Consider the following 12522-nt stretch of genomic DNA (forward strand, 5'->3'; position numbering starts at 1 on the left):
GGAGGGGCCTGCCGGACACCCCTGGAACCCAGGGGCCCACTGCTCCCACAGCCCTGCTGCCTGGGGTCCCCACCCCCTCCTCCCTCTGCCCCTCCCAGTTGGGAGTTGATGTGCAGGCTGGCAGGCTCTCTCCATCCGGCTCCCATCACCACGGGTGCTATGTGGAGCTCAGTGAAAGGCGAGCTGTTCAGCAGCAACTTCAGTAACAACTCCTGGGGGCCTGGCATCCACAGCTGCTGTCTGGGGAACTGTGGAAACTGTTCTCCCGCTGCACCACGAACAGCTTGTGGCGGGAGGAGCCTGCAGGCCACACCAGTCCCATGGTTCAGAATCAGGCCCAGAAGGACCCAGAACCAAGCCCTAAATCAAGCAGCTGATGAGGGGGCTGGGAGGAAGCCCCTCTGTGACCCCTCTAACTTCTACCCCCACCCAGCACTATCCAGACAGCTAGCCTGCAGGAGCTTGTCCTTAATGTCACCTGAACACAGTCTGTGCTGGTATGAAACACCTTGACTGTCATGACCAAGCCACATGTCCCCTGTCTGTGAAGGCTGTCTCCCGTTTTATGGGGAGCACAAGTTCTATGTCAGCGATTCCTGGGTATGCCGAGACCACTGGCTGGGCTGGGTGAATGAGCAGTACCATCTTGTTAAAAATACACCTCCCTGGCCAGGTGCGGTGGCTCACGCCTGTAATCCCAGCACTTTGAGAGGCCGAGGCAGGCGGATCACGAGGTCGGGAGTTCGAGACCGGTCTGACTAACATGGTGAAACCCTGTCTCTACTAAAAATACAAAAAATTAGCTGGGCGTGGTGGTGGGCGCCTGTAGTCCCAGCTATTCGGGAGGCTGAGGCAGGAGAATGGTGTGAACTCAGGAGGTGGAGGTTGCAGTGAGCCAAGATCGCACCACTGCACTCCAGCCTGGGCGACACAGCAAGACTCCGTCTCAAAAACAAAAACAACACCTCCCTGGGTTCCACCTGCAGAGAACTGGACTCATAATCTGGGTGGGACCTGGGATTTGCACAACTAGAAACCCCAGGTAGTTCTGGAGTGAAGCCAGGTCACGGAGCCACCATCTGACTCCATAGAAGGTCACGGCATCTGACCTTGTGTTTCCATCCCTTGATTCAGGTGATGGTTCATTTCAGCCACAAGGCAAGCTGCCTAAGAGCAGGGACCACACCTCATGATGTCTGCACACATTCACATGTGTGCACATATACACACACACGACAGTGCTGAGCACAGCGTCAGGCCTAGAGAGGGGCTGAGGACAGGCATCATTTCCGCTGCAAGGGACCCTAGAGGCCACAGCCACCTGAGCCTTCTGCAGGTGAAGTGGCCAGAAAATAAGGAGAAGCTCTGGAGCAGGTCAAGGAACCCAGCCAGCTGCCCCTACTTCACAGGTGTGTGCACCTGGGCCTCCCTCCCTGCATCTGCTCAGCACAAAGGTTCACCACAGGCACACCTGGGGGGTGACCCCTCCTCACATCCCCTTCTAGGTCCTACTGGTTAACGTTTCCCAAGGATCTGAAATGTGCAGCCAGAGTGGCACAGAGAAGCAAAGGGTGGCAGGATGTCTCCCACCAGGGGCTATGTGGTCACAGGCTGTCATTCTGCATCTGGCCCTGAAGGTTGTCAGAGGCCACACTCCAGGCCTCAGGGACCCCACCCTGAGAAGCAGCATCTGTGAGCAGGGAGCGGTCAGTCAGAACCACACACAAAAAGGAATCTCTCAAGTGGCACTTTCCCCCAGAGTGAACCCTAAGCAGAGGCAGGAGAGGATAACATGAGGGATGCGGACAGGGTGCGCTTTCTCTGGAAAGGGAGAGTTTAATACCACTGCTGGGAGCTTTAAAAAACTGAAACCCTGCCTGTAATATCAGCACTTTGAAAGGCCGAAGCAGGAGGATCACTTGAGCCCATGAGTTTAAGACCAGCCTGGGCAATATAGTGAGACCTTGTCTCTATAAAAAAAAAATTTTCAAAAGCATTAGCCAAGCATGGTGGCATGTGCCTGTAGTCCCAGCTACTCGGGAGGCTGAGGTGGGGGCAACACTCTAGGCTAGAAGGTGGAGACTGCTGTGAGCCACGATCATGCCATTGCACTCCAGCCTGCGCAACAGAGCGAGAGACCCTGGCTCTACTAACCAACCAAGTAACTGGAAACATAGAAACATATTAAGCAGGAGACATTCTTCCCTTTCCTTCAAAGAACAGCCATCACTGGGCCCCTCTCCCCTTGAAAACCCAGAACAGGCAGAAGCTGCTAACAAGCAACCCAGAGTCCAGGTAAGAAGAGACAGAAAGAGAAGCTGTCCCGGTATCAGGCGGCTGCCCCTCAAAGCCCCCCTGGAACCACGGCCCACATGCTGGCCCACCTTGCCCTTGCACACCAGGTTTCGGATGTGGGTCCACAGGGCGGTGCCGCGAGCACACAGGTGCCTTTCAGCAGAGGCAGCTTGGCTCCAGACTACCCGGCTGGGGTGGAAGTACCGAAGGAGGCCCCGCATCACGGCTGGGGTGGATGGCGACTCTCGCATGCTTGGCTTTGCTGCTCTGGGAAGCTGGTGGTGCTAAACGAGAGCTTCCAGCCTCCACGGCCTTTTGACCGGGCTTTGAGGGAAACCCCACCCCGCAGTCTGGCTGGCCAAGGTTAAAGCTTCCCATCACCTCTGGGTTCCACTTTTTTGTCTGTGTGTGGGAAGAACACTCTCCCACCCCAGCCTATTGGTTACGGGAATTTCCAACATGTCTCCATCTCCTCTAAAGCCCAGAAAAGCTGAGCTTCCTTCTCAAGTGGCTAGTTTCCTGTTGCCCAAGTTTGGAGACTGAGTAAAGTATGACTGGTCAGCCTGCCTTGTGCTGGAAGCAATCTAGACTGTCCAGAATCTGCACCACTCCCATCAGGTAACCCCAATAATCACATGCAGTGCCTCTGATGGACCCAGGGTGGAGGACACCCTGCTCAGGTCCTGCTCCCCCAGAGCTAGCTGGCTGAGCAATGTGCAGCCCTGGGCGGGGCCCCAGCCAGCATCCACTCCCCAGCATTGGTGGTGTCCAGCGCCTACCCCAACCTGGCACTGATGCTGCCAGCAGGGCTCTGTGACTCCCAGTGACTGAAGACCAGGGTGTTGGCCTCCAGGCACTGGCTCTCACAGCGGTCCTGACTGGCAGCTCCAGTGGGAAAGGCTGTCCCAAGGCTGGCTCTATTCCAAAGAACAGAGTGTGCTCCGCAGAGCGGAAGCCGTATAAAGAATAGCATGATAATGAGGCCTGTGCCTCAGCTCAGCCAACCCCAAACATTGCTCAATGAGAGCTGGTACGCTCTCTCGTGCAGTTATTTAAAGCACCAGAGAAGTAAACATGCAAAAGACTGGAGTTTGGAAAAACAGATGACCAAGGGGGAAACAGTTTTCCCTTAAGGGAAAAACTGAGGCACTCCGGATGCTGTCCAGGGTCCCCCTGGGTTGCAAGGTCTTGGTGAGGAATATGCCTGCTGCCTGGCCGGGGACTGGGCAGGCGGGGGCCTGTCTGCTCACACACAGTGGTCTCAGGAGGATGGACCAGGTCGCTGCTCATCTCCCCTTGGGCTGGGTAAGGCAGGAGCCTTGAAAGAATGACTACGGTCAGCGGGCCTGGCAGATGGTGGCCTGGAGGTCTGCCTAGAAAACTATCGTGCACATCCATCCCAGGGAAGTGGTGGGGTGGGGGCTGAGGGAGGCCGAAGCCCAACTGGGGCAGGTGTTGCGTGCTGCCCTGAAGCGTCACTGACCACCTTGCATGGTGGCTCTGCTGGGGGCCCAGCACTGCCTTGCTTGCTTTGTAGTCAGTGTGGCTGGACTGAGTCACCAATGGGCAGCCAGAGGACATCCTCTCACCCACCCTCAGCAGGGGCAGGGAGGGGGCTATGAGTAAACCATCCAAAGGAGAAAATGCTCGTTCACTTAGCTCCTTGTAGACAACAACTTCCTCCACACCCATCGTCACCAGCCTGAATGGTCCAGCAGGGCATCCCCAGTTGTTCCTGTCTGGGCCCCATGTGTCTGCACTATAACCTACTCCCGGGGGTGGGTCTTTGCTGAGACCACCAGAGAACCTCTGTGTTCACCAAGAGAGAGATCACAGGCCTCCTGCTGTGGTCTACGACCACAATCTGCTCTCCTGAGATCCATCCTACACTTTTTTTTTTTTTTTAAGACGGAGTCTCACTCTGTTGCCCAGGCTGGAGTGCAGTGGCGAGATCTCGGCTGACTGCAACCTCCGCCTCCTGGCTTCAAACCATTCCCTTGCCTCAGCCCCTGAGGAGCTGGGATTACAGGCACCTGCCACCATGCCCGGTTAATTTTTGTATTTTTAAGTAGAGATGGGGTTTCACCATGTTGGTTAGGCTGGTCTTGAACTCCTGACCTAAAGCAATCCACCCACCTCAGCCTCCTAAAGTGCTGGGATTACAGGCGTGAGCCACCGCGCCTGGCCTCTATCCCACTTTTAACTCTTTGCTGCTCTTCTCTGATCCCAACCAGTCTCTAACATCACTTCAAAAGGAACACAGCCTTCTCCCTTAGGATACACTATAACTTGCATCGGTGAGGATATGGAGAAATGGGCTTTCATACATGGCCACTGGGGATGTAAGATGGTGCAGCTACTCCAGACAACATAGGGCAGTTCCCCAAATAGTCACCTTGTTGAACGGCCCAGCAATCTTACTAGGTGTTTACTCAATGAATGAAAACATACGTCCATATAGAGACTGGTACCAAGGACATGTTCATGGCTGCATCAACCTTAACAGCCCAACTAGAAATGATCCAAGTGTCTGTCAAATAGTAAATGCAGAAATAAAAACATGTTATATGTATGCAATGGAAAATTATTGTCATAAAAAGGAATGAAACAATGCTACCACATGAATAAACCTCAAAAACATAACCGGTAAGTGGAGGAAATCAGTCAAAAAAGCCCACTCTAGTATGATTCCATGTTTATGAAATGTGAAGAATGGGCAATTCTCTAAAGACAAAAAGCAGATCGGCTTGGGTCTGGGAGTGGCTATAACTGGGAACGGGCTGGGCACGGTGGCTCACACCTGTAATCTCAGCACTTTGGGAGGCTGAGGCAGGAGGATCATTTGAGCCTAGGAATTTGAGACCAGCTTGGGCAGCATAGCAAGACCTTGTCTCAAAAAAAAAAAAAAAAAAAAAAAAATTAGCCTGGCATGGTGGCGCATGCCTGTGGTCCCAGCTACTTGAGAGGCTAAGGTGGGAAGAGCACTTGAGCCTGGGACATCAAGGTTGTGCTGAGTGTGGCCACTGCACTCCACAACCTGGGCAACAGAGCAAGACCCTGTCTCAAAAAAAAAAAAAAAAAAAAAAAGGGCAACAAGGAAATTGGGGTGATGGAAATATTCTAAAACTGGATTGTTGATAAAAGTTGTACAGCTCTATAAATTTACTATAAAATCATTCGGTTATAAAAACGGATGCATTTCATGGTACAAAAGTTACAGAAAAATACAGGGTCCAAAAGTGGCTCTCAATAGAGCAAGGAGGACCTGTGTCACTGTCCATGTTGATGGCGGTGTGCTTCTTCAAAAAGAATCCCGTGGAATCTGTGTAAGAATTTGCTCATGTGATCTTACATTTTCATGATGTTTACATCTTCAAATCTTCCCCAAATATTTGTTCAAAACAAACATCACTCATTTTGTGTTCCTGCCGCAAGAGACCCCCTGGGGCCTGCTCCTCTCCAAGTCTGTTTAAGAGGCTACATAAGTTTCTCTCCTATTGGTGCCTCTGCCACATGGACCATGCATGTCTCATTCATCTCGGAATGCCCCCCCCAGGCACATCACAGACCCCCCTGCACGGGTGAATGGCTGTGTGGACGAGACCTACATGGCCCTCAGATAACCCTTGAAATACAAATGGGGATTCTCAGTGCCTTCATGACGGTATCCGCCTTACCTGACCATACCTCCTCCAACTCCCATCACGTCCCCTGTGACGTGATCTTTATTTTGGCTTATGTTTGTCTCTGCTGCTGGAAAGTAAACGTGGAGGACAGGGCTTTGTCCAGTTCATTCTCTGTGGTATCTCCAGTATCCAGACAGACACAAAACATACATCTATAAGTTATTTAATACATTGTTTAATGGATCTAGAGTTTATATATATATAGTAAAATATATATTGGCACAAAGCAAGTACTGTTACGTGCACTGGAAATTGCTGAGCCAGGCACCTGCCCTCTCACAGGTGAAATAAATTGGGGTGGGGGGGCCATGCAGCCTTGACGGTTGAGTGACTTATGCTCTCACGGGTAGGGGTCAGCGTTTGCTGCTGTTCTCATCCTTATTTGTCGTTTGTGAGGAGGCGATGGAGCAGGCACTATCTGGCTCAGCCCCTGGTCCCTGGGTCAGTGGGAGTGATGGGTGGGAACCATGGCTAGACAGGAAGGAATCTGATCGCTGTGTGAAGGGCATTCATGACTCATGCCAAGTAGGTGGCGGCTGCCCTGGTCCCTGGAGTTCCAGGCTCCCAGCTCGGGGGCTTGTTTGTGGGATCCCAGGAGGAAAGAAGTCGGAGGAGTGGCGGTGACTATGCCATTGGCGCTCTGCAACACCAGCCTGGCCTCTTTTTCTCCCCCGTGGACACTGTTTTCTGCACAGGGATACCTGAGAGAGGATGTGCATGACTCCAGAGCCCAGCCTTTTTGAATCTGGGCTTTTCCCAGTGACACCAGGTGCCTTCTGTGCTGTACCGCGTGGGAGGCGCTTGGCTCTCTGCAGCCAGCTACAGGGGCCTATAGCCCCCACCCTGCTTATGCATCCTGACTCAGAAGTTGAGTAGAGAGACCCTCCCGTGAGGTGAGGCAGTTGTAGCAGGTAGGGAAGCCGCAGTACCCCAGGAGTGTCCAGATCCAACCATGAGGGCAGAGGTCCCTGGCAGGCCTCAAGAGCAGGGGTCTGGGATGGAAAGGAGTCCTCAGCAAAGCTGCTCATGTGCCTGTCTGTGGGCAGCAGGAGTTGGGATCTTCTGGGCTGGGGGCTTGGCCCGGTCTGGTTTTTTGCTCCCCTTAATGGTGCTGATGAGCTGGGTTTAGGAACCACTTGCCCGAGTCTCAGATTTTGGCTCCTGTTCTTCAAATGCCTGTCCTGGATGACTTGCCTGGTCCCCACCTCCCTTCTTGCACGATAGAGGCTCCATGAGGGTGGGGGTGGTGGTGGGGGGGCTCTAGAAATTGGGATGGGTGACCTGCTTTGTTCAGAGCCACGAGCCAGAAAGGCAAGGGGATACACAGTACAGCAGGGACAAAGCTGTGGTGGTGCCCACAGTCCAGAAAAGAGCCACTGACAGCACGAATTGAAGTCCTTGTGTGTGGGCAGGTGCAAGAGGACCCAAGTTGGGTGTCCCTTCCAAGCCAGCCCCGGGCCTGAATGAGCCATTTGAGTGAGAGAGGCCATCCTGGTCCATCCTCAGATTCCAGGAACCTGCTGTGCCACCCTAGTCATGGAAGGCTTCCTGTGTGCCATGCCTGGGGGGGTCCCCAAGAACGAGAAGACCCCTCTCCCCAGCCTTCATGGTCTAGATCAGAGAAGCTGGAAAGGAAGGATGTGGCAAATGTGCCAAGAGCCAGGGCAGGCTTTGGCCCAGATTGACTGGTGGCTCAGATGGCACGGTTACTTGGGAAGTGAGGTCACGGGACAGAGAAGCCTTCACAGAGCAGGGGACATTGAGTCTGTATCTTCAGGGAGGGATTTTTCAAGGTGAAGGCATCGACATCCATCCAAGATTCATGGGACGGGGTATGGGACACATTGCTGGAGGGCTAGTCTAGTCTGCAGCCTAGCCGAGTGCAGCGCGACAGGGACAGGGGCCCAGAGACACAGTCCCAGTGCTCCTGCACATCCTGGGCCAGAGAGGGAGTCGCCACAGTTGGCAGAGCCAGGGAAATTGGAGCCTTGCTGCCGTTAGGAATTTCTTCAGTTTTTTTCTGTTTTTTTTGAGACAGTCTCGCTCTGTCCTCCAGGCTGGAGTGTAGTGGCGCGATCCTGGCTCACTGCAATCTCAGCCTCCCGGGTTCAAGTGATTCTCCTACCTTGGCCTCTCGAGTAGCTAGGACTACAGGCATGTGCCATCGCGCCTGGCTAATGAGATGGGGTTTCACCATGTTGGTTGGGCCGGTCTTGAACTCGTGACGTCAAATGATCTGCCCTCCTCGGCCTTGTAAAGTGCTAGGATTACAGGTGCATCTCTTTTCACTTGCAAATTTTCTAGGTTGCTAAATCACGTTAGCCCTGTCTATTCTCCTTAGAGGGCAACATTCTATCAAGTCAGACTTTTGTCTTCTCCCATTTCTCCTGCTCTATTTATGTGTCTTGCTGGGCTCACAGCTCATGTTCCAGTGGCGGCATCAGAGTTCATTTTTGTTGTTGCCAATGTTTTATGTGAGCCTCAGGGATGAGATGTGGACTGTGAGCCTCTGCTTCATTTGAAGCTGGTGCTCTGGCTGGCCGGCTGGAGTTCCCCAGACTTCTCCACCAGCCTGGGTTATGTGGGCACCTGACCAGGTACAAGCCAGCAGGTCTGACTGGGGCCCTCCTGGTGGCACCCTGGCAGCTGCTCTCAAGTCCCCACCACACAGTGAGGTCCACCCATTTTTGGGCGGTCTCCCTGTTGAACTGCCCATTCTGCAGCAGCTGTTCCCCCCGAGAGCCCATGGACATGCCTGGCAACAGCTTGCGAATGCAAAGACGACACCAAGTCGGGTGGATCTTATGTCCATGTGCACAACAGCACTGACCATGCCAGCCTCAGACTGGAAAGAACCCAGGCATCCACCTGCTGGTGAATGTCTGTCAATCCATACAACGGAATATTACTCAGCCTTCAAGTGCAAGGACATTCTGACACATTCTACAACATGGGTGAGCCTTGAGGACATGCTGCTAAGTGAAATAAACCAGACCCAAAAGACAAATGCTGTATGATTCCACTTACATGAGGTAGCTAGAGTAGTCAAATCCATAGAGGCAGAAAGTAGACTAGAGGTTAACAGGAGCTGGGGGCAGGGGGAATGGTGAGTTATTGTTTCTGCACCTGCCCCCCTGGGAGTTATTGTTTAATGGGTGTAGAGTTTCAGTTTGAGAGGATGAAAAAAAAGTTCTGGAGATGATGGTGGTGATGGTTGCACAACAATGTGAATGTGCCTGATGCCACTGAACTGCACACTTAAAAATACCTGGGACATTTTACATTGTGCATATTTTACAATTTTTTAAAAAAGGAATTACTTCTCAGCCTTCTGGCTAAGATAAAAAGGCTGCCCATGGTGCAGGGATGCAGGTGGGAGTCCAAACTCTGAACTCCCCGACCCCCTCACCATGAAGGCCCCGACCACCACAGGGCACATGCACAGCGTGGCGGAGAAGCCCCAGGCTTGGCTGGCTCCCGCCCCAGCCACCTCTGGGAATTTCAGCACCTTTATCTGTGAGAGGGCAGGTGCCTGGCTCAGCAATTTCCAGTGCATGTAACAGTACTTGCTTTGTGCCAATATATATTTTACTATATATATATATGTATATATATACACACACACACATACGTATACATATACACGTATATATATATACACACACGTATACATATACATATAAGTATATATATATATATAAACTCTAGATCCATTAAACAATGTATTAAATAACTTACAGATATAGATGTATGTTTTATGTCTCTGTCTGCATACTGGAGATACCACAGAGAATGAACTGGACAAAGCCCTGTCCTCCACATTTACTTTCCAGCAGCAGAGACAAGCCAAAATAAAGATCACATCACAGGGGATGTGATGGGAGTTGGGCGACGTATGGTCAGGTAAGGTGGATACCGTCATGAAGGCACCGAGAATCCCCATTTGTATTTCAAGGATTATCTGAGGGCCATGTAGGTCTCGTCCACACAGCCATTCACCCATGCAGGGGGGGTCTGTGATGTGCCTGGGGGGCATTCCGAGATGTACGAGACATGGTCCATGTGGTGGAGGCGCCAATAGGAGAGAAACTTATGTAGCCCCTAAACAGTCTTGGAGCCAGGCTCAGTGGCTCATGCTTGTAATCCCAGCACTTTGGGAGGCCGAGGCGGGCGGATCATGAGGTCAGGAGATTGAGACCACGGTGAAACCCCATCTCTACTAAAAATACAGAAAATTAGCCAGGCATGGTGGCAGGCGCCTATAGTCCCAGCTACTCCGGAGGCTGAGGCAGGAGAATGGCGTGAACCCGGGAGGCGGAGCTTGCAGTGAGCCAAGATCATGCCACTGCACTCCAGCCTGGGCGACAGAGCGAGACTCTGTCTTAAAAAACAAAAAACAGACTTGGAGAGGGGCAGGCCCCAGGGGGTCTCTTGCAGCAGGAACACAAAATGAGTGATGTTTGTTTTGAACAAATATTTGGGGAAGATTTAAAGGTGAGGAGGCTGAGTGCAGTGGCTCACGCCTATAATCCCAGCACTTTGGGAGGCCAAGGCGGGTGGACCACTGGAGGTCAGGAGTTCGAGACCAGCCTGGCCAACATGGCGAAACCCTGTCTCTACTAAAAATACAAAAAAAAATTAGCCAGGTGTGGTGGCACATGCCTGTAATAACAGCTATTCAGGAGGCTGCGGCAGCAGAATCGCTTGAACCTGGGAGGCGGAGGTTGCAGCAAGCTGAGGTGGCACCACTGCACTCCAGCCTGGGCAAGACAGTGAGACTCTGAAGAAGAAAGAAAGGCAAAAGGAAAGGAAGAAAGAAAGAAAAGGAAAGAAGGAAGGAAGGAAAGGAAGGAAAGGTGAGGAAACACATTTGGGCCAGTGGGACAGTAACACACAGGTCACACTGAGTGTGGTGGGGGAGTAACAAAGACTCTCCTTGACGGAACTCATCTGGTCACCCCAGCTCTTTATTCCAGCTAGATCCCATCCTTGGGCATGTTCTCAAGGGCCCAAATTTTGCAAGAATCCTGCTAAGTCCGTTTAGCCAGAACCCCCTGCCCTTGCTATCTGATCAGATTCCTCACCCCACGCCATCCCCCAGGGGAGATCGATCACTCTGGCCTGTCTTCAGCAAGAATCCTGTTGGGTCGGTTTCACCAGAATCCCTCTTCCCCCTGATGTTGCTTCATCATTTTCCATCCATCAACCCCTACCCTGCTTCTTGGCTGTAAGTGTCCACTCATCCATGTGAATTCAGCATTGAGCCCATTTCTAGGCCTTCCATTTCTAGTCTTTTCCCCATCACGATAGTTACTAAATAAAGCCTGCTTTTACCACTTTAACTGCTGTCCACTCGGGTTTTTCTTCGACACTTACTGCTCTCCTCTTCCCCAGGATGGGGTGGGGTGCTCAGCCACACCCCTAGACTGACAGAAGAGCACAGGTCATGTGCATAAATACTTCAGTAGCATCGCAGAAAAGAGTTTCAAAAGAGGGCCTGACATGGTAACACAGGAAGAGGCCTATCAGCTCTTTTCTCTCTCTCACTGAGACCCCCAGTTACTTAGCAACAGTACTCAGAGGCCCTGGTTCAAATCCAGCCACTCCCAGGATTCCAGTGGTTGAAGATTTGGATGAGTTGAGTCAATGGTTGGCAGAATCTGAACCTCCCTTTACCTGGTTTGATGAGCTGACAAAAGGAGCCAGGCACCCAGGCTGTGAGTATCCCTGCGCTGAGCAGTGAGGCTGTGCCAGATGCAGGCTGGACTGTGGGGGAGGAATGCCCTAGGCTGGGTGGGGGAGATGGAAAACACGGAGAGGGAGAGGGAAGTGGGAGCGATGGGAGCATGACTGGCTTTGCAGTCTGCTCCCTCTACCTCCCTGAATACCCAGGGCCCTGATTCTGAGCAGGTTAGAGAAGCATCTCCTGAGTGTCAAATGAGCTCTCTCAAAGATCTGCTGCAAGGACTGAATTGGAAAGCACATGTGGCCAGGCACAGTGGCTCAGGCCTGTAATCCCAGCACTTTGGGAGGCCGAGGCAAGAGAATTGCTTGAACCCAGGAGGTTGCAGAGAGCCAAGATCACAGCACTGCACTCTGGCCTGGGCAACAAGAGCAAAACTCCGTCTCAAAAAAAAAAAAAAAACAACAAAAAAAACTTAGCCGGGCATGGTGGGGCATGTCTGTAATCCCAACGACTTGGGAGGCTAGGGCATGAGGATTGCTTGAGCCAGGAGTTTGAGGTTGCAGTGAGCTATGATCCTGCCACTGCAAGCCAGCCTGGGAGACACAGCCAGATACTGTCTCAAGAAAACAAAGAACAACAACAACAACCAAAGAAAGCACATGTAAAAAAGGACCTGAGCCGTGACCATCACCCAAACTATGACTGTCACTTGACTGATGCTAAAATACTTTGGATCTCAAAGGAGACCAGCACTAAGTACTCCATCAAGACTGGTGTGGCCCATCTGCGTGGTACAATCTCCCACCATGAGAATCCACACAAAGGCTGGCAGGGTGAACAAGACAGTGCAATGGG

The 12522-nt window shown here is 52.2% G+C and overlaps 1 protein-coding gene across 2 annotated transcripts in view; it reads right to left on the reverse strand.

Moving 5' to 3' along the window:
• BCR (BCR activator of RhoGEF and GTPase) overlaps window positions 1-12522 on the reverse strand; it is a 138627-nt gene that overhangs the window by 6663 nt on the left and 119442 nt on the right. The gene's annotated exons all lie outside the window — the stretch shown is intronic.

This window comes from Nomascus leucogenys, chromosome 7b, assembly GCF_006542625.1.
Source record: "Nomascus leucogenys isolate Asia chromosome 7b, Asia_NLE_v1, whole genome shotgun sequence".
Taxonomy (NCBI): domain Eukaryota; kingdom Metazoa; phylum Chordata; class Mammalia; order Primates; family Hylobatidae; genus Nomascus; species Nomascus leucogenys.